General features: G+C 40.6%; 1 long non-coding RNA gene across 1 annotated transcript; it reads right to left on the reverse strand.

The window, feature by feature from the left end:
* Positions 1-4,203: 4,203 nt before the first annotated feature.
* LOC144588484 (uncharacterized) lies at positions 4,204-7,342 on the reverse strand. The gene is made up of 2 exons (XR_013544071.1): positions 6,293-7,342; positions 4,204-5,793 (listed from the first exon to the last, which is right to left on the reverse strand). It is a non-coding gene; the product is annotated as an uncharacterized LOC144588484 (long non-coding RNA).
* Positions 7,343-9,341: the final 1,999 nt, after the last annotated feature.

Here is a 9,341-nt window from a genome sequence, read left to right on the forward strand (position 1 = left end):
TTTGCTGATATTTAACAGATACTTAGGTTTTTGGTTAAAACTTGTATCTGTTATATAATAGCAATGTTTTATAATTTTGATTGACTGTCAGATATTTTTTTAATAATAATAATAATAATAATAATAATAATAATAATAATAATAATAATAATAATAATAATAATAATAATAATAATAATAATAATAATAATAGTAACTTCCAATAGTAAGCAGTCTCTCTTTTCTCACAAGCAGCACAAGCCTAAATAGCAGTGCACATGCTGTTTTATATGAGCCCACAAAAAGAGGAATCACATGGATTTTAAAATCTGCAGTTGGACAAGTTAACTGATGAAAAGGAAGGAGAGCTAATAGGAGATGAATTTGAGAATACCCAGGTCCACATACTTAGCCTCTGTTGCACAGGGGGCTAGAGACACCAGGATTAAGCAAGGGCTTCATGGAAAACTTAAATTTACTTCATTTTCTCATCCGAAACGCTCCCTTCATTTCTCCCATGTGTGTTTATTTTCCCTCCCTCATAGGAAACATCTCTCCCTCCCTCCCCCCTCTCTCACACACATTCTCTTCTTTCTTCTTTTCTCTCCCTCAGTAATTGAACCACCTGGGGGGTTATGTGAGAAGAGGCTGCATTGCAAGTCCTGGCCAAAAGAAGGGGGGAGGAGGAGGGAGAGAAACTGCTATTAAACAAGCAACTTGAGAGATCCGGCATGTACTCCACAGAAACGGTGTGGATGTCTTCAGCTGCTGCCAAAAACTCCATCTTTTGGAGTAAAGCTGCAGTCTGCTGGGAGAGGTAGGGTTAGTAAAAAAAAGTGTTTGCAGGATCTGGAAGGAGAAAGTCTGTGAATGGGTAAAGCACATAAAGCTTTGGGAGATTAGTAATCAAAGTGCCAAGTCATTTCTCTGTTTGGGGCAATTCTGGCTGATTTTAATGCAGGGCAAGAATCATATGTAAATATAAGGTGGGAAATGTCACAAGAGAGATTTGAGGCTTTACTTTTCAGCACTGATATCTACAAAAAACAGAAAGGGTAAACTTCTGCTGTATATCCTTTTGCCTAAAACCTGTGTCTTCCCTTTTATTTAAGCTAGTTGGGTTAATTTATTGAGCAAGTCCAATAAGTGATTGATTGATTGATTGATTGATTGATTGATTGATTGATTGATTGATTGATTGATTGATTGATTGATTGATTGATTGATTGATTGATTTATTTATTTATTTATTTATTTATTTATTTATTTATTTATCTTCAGTCCTTAGCCTTTCTCTCTACCTTCCAAGAAAAGCAACTCTGGTCCTCCACAATGAATTGTTCCTTATTTGTTTGTTTGTTTGTTTAGATATCTGCCTCTGTTTTTAATTTGGTGGGAGTGGATAATGTTGTATGGCTATTACCTGGAGGGCCCTCTGTGGTGGAATGGGTATTTGCAAGTATTCATACAAATAAAAATAAATACATAGGCTGTCTAGTATAATGGTGTTAGCAAGTGAGGGCCTGTCTTTCACTGGCAGAATAGCTCACTATTTGGATCACTTTTGATGATGTTTGGTCTATGGTATCCAGTCATTTCACTTAGAATGGCCCATCCCAGCCCCTTTTTATACAGTTCCACTTCTTTTTTGGCATAGTGGTGGGGCCACAGACTTTTTTCACAATTCAGAACACTCCAAATTAGCCTGTTGTGTAGCCTCTGTGGACGCTTAGTCAACACCAAAATAGCGCTGTAGATAATGTTACCTGAGGTGATGACCCTGTGATGGAATTGGTAGGCTGTGGCATTGAAATGGATGACAGAGAACCACCACCACCCTTCCTTTGATATATATATTCCCAATAATGCAGTGCTATTTTAGATAAATAAGATACATTGGTGGCACTATGTGTATCATGTGAGACATATATATACATTGCTGTTTTTCATTGTTACTTTATTTAACAACAGCAAAAGTCATGGTAGCCCACTGAATTACAGCCGTGGGGAAAAGCAGGGAAGAGTGTGGGAAGAGAAGTGCCATTAATCAAAAGGGGGACAAATTGGAGCAGTCCAAAGACCTATCTGGATTCTTCCCATGGGAATAAAAACACAGATCAATGTGAATGGAAGGATCATTCAAGTGAGAGATAAAACAGATTGCACTAAAGAGAAGAACCTTTTACGAATGACCCAGACTGCTCCAACTGACCCCATCTGGACATCCCACAAATCTGTCACCATCTGGCAGAGGTACCTGTAAGCTTTGCCCAGCTCCTCCTGCACAGACCATTGTTACAACTATCTGCGTAGTGGATGTTTAGAGTTACTGCCACTGACTGAAAGAAATGCGACATTATTCATAACAACATGGTGGGAGGGCTGAACCGTTTTGATTGTAGTTCTCTCCGATATGACAAGTCACAGTGGTGGCTGCAACAGTAGCACTTCGGGACTGCTGATTTAGAACTATGATTGTTTAGATCTATTTTTCTGATTATGAGTGCAGTCTTTTTGACATCGACAACCATGCAACTTCTCATTTTCCCTGCAGACACTAAAACAGTCCCGTCTATTGAGAAAACAAATGGATCCAAGACCCATCCCTGACAATGCAATGAGCCAATTAAATGTTAAATTTTACACAGGATTTAGGACAATGGCACTACATTGTATGGAGAGAAAAACATACAAACAAAATAGGAAAAGACCTTCAATGTAGTTGCCCTTTATTTTCCACACAAAAATTAAACAAGGAACAGGAAGGAACTCTAATTAATGGAGGTGAAAAACATATTGTTTTCCTGCCATTCCTACCCCGTCCAAGTCAACACAAAAGAACAGCAGCAAAATTGTTGCCAGTGTAATTAGCAACTTCTAGAACCAGCCTTTAATAGCAAGAATAACTTTTGAAAATAAACCTCCTACATTAATTACAGAGTTCAGTTCCAGTCATCAAGGCTGCGCTCACTGTGAAAAGACAAATACAGTAGAAAGTGTGATAAAAGAGTTTAATTCACTGGAGAGAGAGAAAAAAAGAGTCCTTGATACTTTTCTACCATATGCTCCCACAGCAACACAGACACAGCTTTCTCAGGGCTTCTTCCCACACTTGCTCTGGTTCGGTAAATCTGAAAGAACTTTATGGGCAGGCCAGGGACATGCTTCCTTCCCAACATCAACAATAATGGCCTCTGGATTATGTGACAACTTCTGGAACAAGGAAATGGCTATTCCATTTTCAGACATTTTCTCCATCTAATACCATACTGCCCGCTCTGGCCAGCAGCAGTTCTTCAGAATTCCAGGGAGAAAGCTTTGTGTTTATGTGGAAAAGCTGGCTGGGTAGCTCAGTGGTTTAAGTATCTGTGTGTGAAGCCAGAGGTTGGGAGTTTGATTCCCCACTGTGCCTCCTGCAAGTAGAGCCAGCCTATGTGGCCTTGGGCAAGCTGCATAGTCCCGGGGCACCCCAAGAAGGGAATAGTAAACCACTTCTGAGTATTCTCCACCAGGAAAACCCTGAAAAAAGGGTTGCCATCAGTCAGAATTGACTTGACAGCACGTGATTATTATTGGACTCTGTTTCCGAGCTGTGATGTTTTCTTCCACCTATAGTAAATCTTGGAGAAAATGAGTAAAAATGTCTAATGCATTAGTATTCATCATTGTTTTGTTTATATATATCCTTAATCACAGTCTGGGAATGCATGAATTGATTACTAATGCCTTTTGAAATTAAAAAAAAACTAAGAAGAAAAAAAGGGGAAAAAAGGAAAAACAAAATTCTCCCCAAAATGACCATAAAAACAGCATTTTAAAATCAAGTTAAGCTACTAGTTGAACACCCACCCACCCCCAGAAAGCCCATTCCCTGTTTTACACTGTAGTTAATACTGTACAACCTTCTTCTTCAGACAGGCCCTTGAGCAGTAAGTTACAGTGGGGTCTCTACTTAAGAACTTAATCCGTATTGGAAGGTGGTTCTCAAGTTGAAAAATTCTTATGTTGAATCTTCATTTCCCATAGGAATGCATTGAAAACCATTTAATCCGTATCTGCTCTTTTCCGTCCATAGAAACTACAGTGGAACCTCTACTTAAGAACTTAATACGTTTTGGAATGGTGTTCTTAAGTTGAAACGTTCTTAAGTTGAAGCAAAATTTCCCATAGGAATGGACTGAAAACCAATTAATCCGTTCTGGCTGTTTTTTTGGGGGGGGGGGGGTTTGTTTGTTTTTTGTTATGTAGAGGTGCGTTCGTACATTGAAGCATTAGTTCCCATAGGAACTAATGCAAAGCTGGTTAAGACGTACTCTACCACTAGGGGGAGAATTTTTTTTTTTAACCTAAGATGACCTGTTAAAAAAAGAGCAGGAAAGTTTTTTTTTCCTGTTCTTATCTTGGATTTCTGTTCTCAAGTAGAAGCAAAATTTAGCAAATGGAGCTGTTCTTAAGTTGGATTGTTCTTAAGTAGGGACGTTCTTAAGTAGAGACCCCACTGTATCTCAGGAATGTTGAATGTTAACTTTCATGTTTTTAAATGTTTTAAAATTGTTTTTATACATGATTGTTTTAATTTTAATGCATATTTATTTGTTTTTTTTAATGTGATGGTGTATTTAAATTACTTATTTTACCTGCTGTGAGGCACGTGGGGTCCCCTATGGGGAGAAAGGCAGCATATAAATAATTTCAATGAATAAATAAATAATAAAATATAAATGCATTACAGATAACCATGTAATCTCTATAAAATGTTATTTCCAAGCTCTGAGCTATGGTTCCTCTGGAATCTGTCCCTTCTGATCTAGCCTATGACATTTGCAGAATCCGACTCAATTTTCTGTAGGAGCTGGGTATGAAATATCAGCCAGCAATGGAGAGTGGGAGAAAGTCATGAATTCATACACAGTTCCCTGCTCAGTAAAACTGAAACAGAAATGCAGGGCACAGACATCCTTATATGACTGGGCATTGTTTGCATTATCTGCTTTTCATGAATCATTTGAACAAGGCCCAGTGTTGTAAACACACATCTATACCCCAGCTTTCATTTTAAAAAACACACAGAGAGATATCTATTTATTTGTTACATCTGTACCCTGACCTTTCCTACTGTGAGTTGAAGGCTGCATATACAACTGTCCTCTCCCTCCCTAATTTATCTTTAGAACAAGCCTGGTAGAGAAAATGTGAGCAGCCCAAGATCATCCACAAATTCACAGTGCTATTGCCTCAAGCAGTTCCAAGTTCCCTTCCTCCATATTTGAATCCATGACAGGAATCGCAGAGCGCTCAACAACCGATGTGCTCATTCACTTGGGCAAGGGTGTAACAGAAACATCAACAGTCAACTCAAGTTGCTTATCTTCAGTACCTAACTCAGTTTTCTCAGTTCTAACCTCATTTCATCCTACTTCTATGGAGCTATCGCCTCCATGACTTGGAACACCCATCAAAAGTAGGATGTGCTGCAGCAGGGATGGCTCATAGCCAAACTTCCTTGTCCTTTGACATAGCTTTCCCCATCTTCCCCAGTTGTAGGCTTTGTGGGGTCCTTCTCTGGTAGTCAGGCCAAGGTGTTGGGAGGTTGGAAAGAGTAATTTTCTTCTTACATTCTCTACTCCTTCAGCATTGCTCTTGCCACTCACACTATCCCCCAAGAAAGACTATTTCCTTGGAGGATTGGCATTCTGCAGACGAACTGCCTCAGCCTTTGGGACTGTCAACTGGGCAACCTTCCCAGTTCGGGGTCCTTCCTGCTCCATGGTCTCCCAATCTGCCTTTGGTTCTTCCACCCTGCAGGTCATCTACCTCAGTGGTTCTTAACCTGGGCGATAATGCCCCCCAGGGGGCGATTTCATTTTTCAGGGGGGTGGTAAAACGAAAAGGGGCGGCGTGGGGGCGCTGGAGCAGAAGGGGGCGGTAGGGGGCGCTGGAGCAAGCCAAACCTGTGAAGATGGCTGCAGCCTTTTTACAATGTGCATGAATATATATTTTCCTCCTATCTTAATTTAGTTTCAGAGTTTTCGTCTTGAAATTTTTAGTTCCTGCATTTTATGCCCTTTTTATAGTTCTTTTTGAGTCTTAAAATTCGCTTGCAACTAAATCATTAAATGTTACTTTTTGGGAGCATTTCATTTTCTTGGAATTGAATTTTGTTTTCAGGGGTCATTGGATTTAAGTGTCTTAAATAAATAAACAAACAAATAAATAAATAAGATATAATAAGAAATAAGAGGGGGGCGATGATAACTTCCTCAATGGCTCAAGGGGGCGTTTCTTTCAAAAAGGTTAAGAACCACTGATCTACCTCACAAGCTTCCCAGTCTGGTTCTTCCCTGGCATCTTTCCATCCATCTTCCTCTTCTTCTCTCTCTTCTTCCCCCTTTTATTTTCACCTCCTCTGCCACTTCTAAGGCGATTTCTCTCTTTTCTAGAACCTCGCCTCTATATCCTCTGTTCCTTCTCTTCCTCCTCTTCTAGGTCCCACCCTGCCTGCCCTATGTCCACAGATGAGCTCGAGGTGAGAAATCTTCCCAGGGAATGTGAGAAACATAACAGCCCACCTGTAGGGACCAAGGTATTCTCACTGCCATCCTCACACATAGCCAAGTGGGAATTCAAATCTAAGTCTTACTCCTACACTCTAACCAACAGTGATGCCAAACAATGTGTGAACCCAGGGCTTACTTCAGCACTGCTGTCAGTGACCCTAGCAGATGCATCAATGAGCTCCAATTTTTTACATTTCACATCGTTTTATAGATTATATCGCTATCCGTAATCTGTACATCCACAGAAGTCCCAGGCATGCTTTTGCTAACCAGCAAAATGGCCCCAAAATACAGATTTTCAATATATACTTGCAGCCTGAATTTGACATGTGAACTGTCAATTCTCAGGGACACTTTTTCTCACTTCTCATAATGCAAGGTGGATTAGCCTGTAGTACAGGATAAACTGTAATTCATTTGGACCTCTTCCAGTCCTTGCAATGAAAATCTGGACACTGTGCCAGCCTAGCAGAACAACAGCCTATAGTTCCCAGTCCTTTCAACTAACCTTGGCTGCAGTCCAGGACATTCTTAGGGAAATTTCAAGCAAAACTTTGCTGGCTTTCATGATTTTAGGTGGAAATATTCCAGAAAGCTGATGCTGTTATATATTTTAAAATTTCAATATTTACCAGTGACTTTGGGGACCAAATGGAGCTTCAAAATGCCAAACAGCACTCCAGGAAGCATCCGATTTAGCTTTTGCAGAGTCTTATGCAAATTGTAACACCTGGAACTTCTGGCAGGCTTCTGGAACTCCAAAATGCATCTTAAAAAGGCATTTGGCAAATGAGCTGGCTCAAATGGGCTTTATATTTACTCAAACAATTTCTCTCATCGAAGATGTCCAAGAATAGCACACGAGAAAGAAGCACTTAGCCTGGAAAAGGTGCAACTTGATTAGGTAGAATTAAATCACTCAGGTCCGAAAGAATTTCTTCAGAGAGGTCCATAAGAACTTTTCTCAAGCCATGGCCAGGAAGACCGGCTTTATTCCAGGGCTGCTCCCATCAGGGCTAGTCGGCGGATACTTTGGTCCCACAGGACCCCTACTGGCAAACTACTGGATCAGACCATAGTTTTAGGATCATTTTGAAGGAACCCCAAACAACATCTAACTCATCTGGCTACCAAGGACCTTTTGCTGTCAGAAGCAAAATCCAAAATACTTTTTCTTTCCATTCCACATATTGAAGCTGATTGGGCTGGTTGCTGAACTTTACTTCTACACTGTCAACAAAAGCCTATTTCCCCAATATCATCTGCCCAACCCACTGGATCCTCTCAGGCCAGGCTTCACAGTGTAGCCACTCTAAGAGAGGCTTGAAAGTCATCTACTGGAGGTAGGGCCTTCTCAGTGGTGGGACCTGTGTTTTGCAATCAACTCCCAGAGCAGTTCCACGTGGCTTCCTCTCTGTATTCCTTTAGAAGGCAGTTAAAAACACTACTGTTCAGGAAGGCCTTTCACATCAACCCCAGTTGAATGCCTCACCCCCAGTTTTGCCTCTCTTCAAAAATTGGTTGCACCATTATTTAAGTTTTTAGACCATTTTTTGTTATTTACGTTATTTTTACTTTTATGTAGTTTGTTTTAACTGTCTGTAAACCACTCGGCATAGTGCTTCGGGACTGATGGGGCAATATACAAACAAACAAACAAGAGGGGGTCTTCTAGTACACCTGAGGGCAGCAGACCCGTTCAGGAGATGTGGTATACACCTCCATCCACCAAGAGACAGAAAACTAAGAAGCTCAGGGAGAATTACTAAGCAGCTGGTACTGTCGCCTTCTAGCACTGGCTATTTAAAACAGGCACCTCAGTCTGCCTGAAGTTAGGGCCAGTCCTATATATATCCGTATGATAACCTGAAAAAAATCAAATCAAATCTAAATTTCCAAGTTTCCCATGTAATCCCAGTGTAAAGTGTTTGCTTCAGTGGAAAAACACATACTGTGAGAGCTAGCTAGTCAGAGTTCAGCAATACCTGTATTCAGGCAATATCCAACACAGTGCTGTGAACATAATTTAGAGGGCATGCCTGGCCCTAGCCCTCCTATCTCTGTCTTCTTTGTGATCGCTGTATTAAATCTGAAGAAGTTTACTCTTGGTGTTTAGCTCCTATTGAGCAGGAACCCTGGAAAATCTGTGGTTGTACCTATCTGTAGAGCTTACAGTAGGTCTCCCCTTCAGACCTAGTACCGTAACAGTAAAGAATGCAGTGAGGGAGAGGAGCAGGGTTAGGTGGTTCTGCCGAGTGAGTTCACAGCAGTGGTTGAATAATGGCTGGATAGGGTTTTGACTTAGCCATGATCTTCTTTGCTACAACTCAGAATGAAAAAAATACAGGAATAGTAAGAACCTCTCTGGCAAACGGAAAGATAGCCTGACATACAACATTCTGCAGCTGCTCCTCAGGCGGGTCTGCCCAACTACTTGTAGCTTTTTATCTCAGCCATTTCAAATGAATCCAGGACAAAATTGTTTTCAACATGAACAGGAGATTCCATCTAAAACGTGGAACTACTTGGTCAGAAATGCCAAAGCATCCCTTTCGCACAATTGCTTCCCATATATCTTTCTCTTGTTGTTATCCACATGGGTAGGCCAAAGTAAGCAAGTGCTCTTGAGCTGTTCTGGAGTTGTTGTTTTTAGGCTATATGTGATCAATCTTCAAAAGCCCTTCTGTTTCCCTTGTACACCTCATGTTGCTAGAGATCACCATCTCCCACTCAGATCTGAAAAGGTGTAAGAAGTTAGGACTGAAATAAGTGAAAGACTTCAAAACATGTATACATGTGATTCCT

Source organism: Pogona vitticeps, chromosome 3 (genome assembly GCF_051106095.1).
Source record: "Pogona vitticeps strain Pit_001003342236 chromosome 3, PviZW2.1, whole genome shotgun sequence".
NCBI lineage: Eukaryota > Metazoa > Chordata > Lepidosauria > Squamata > Agamidae > Pogona > Pogona vitticeps.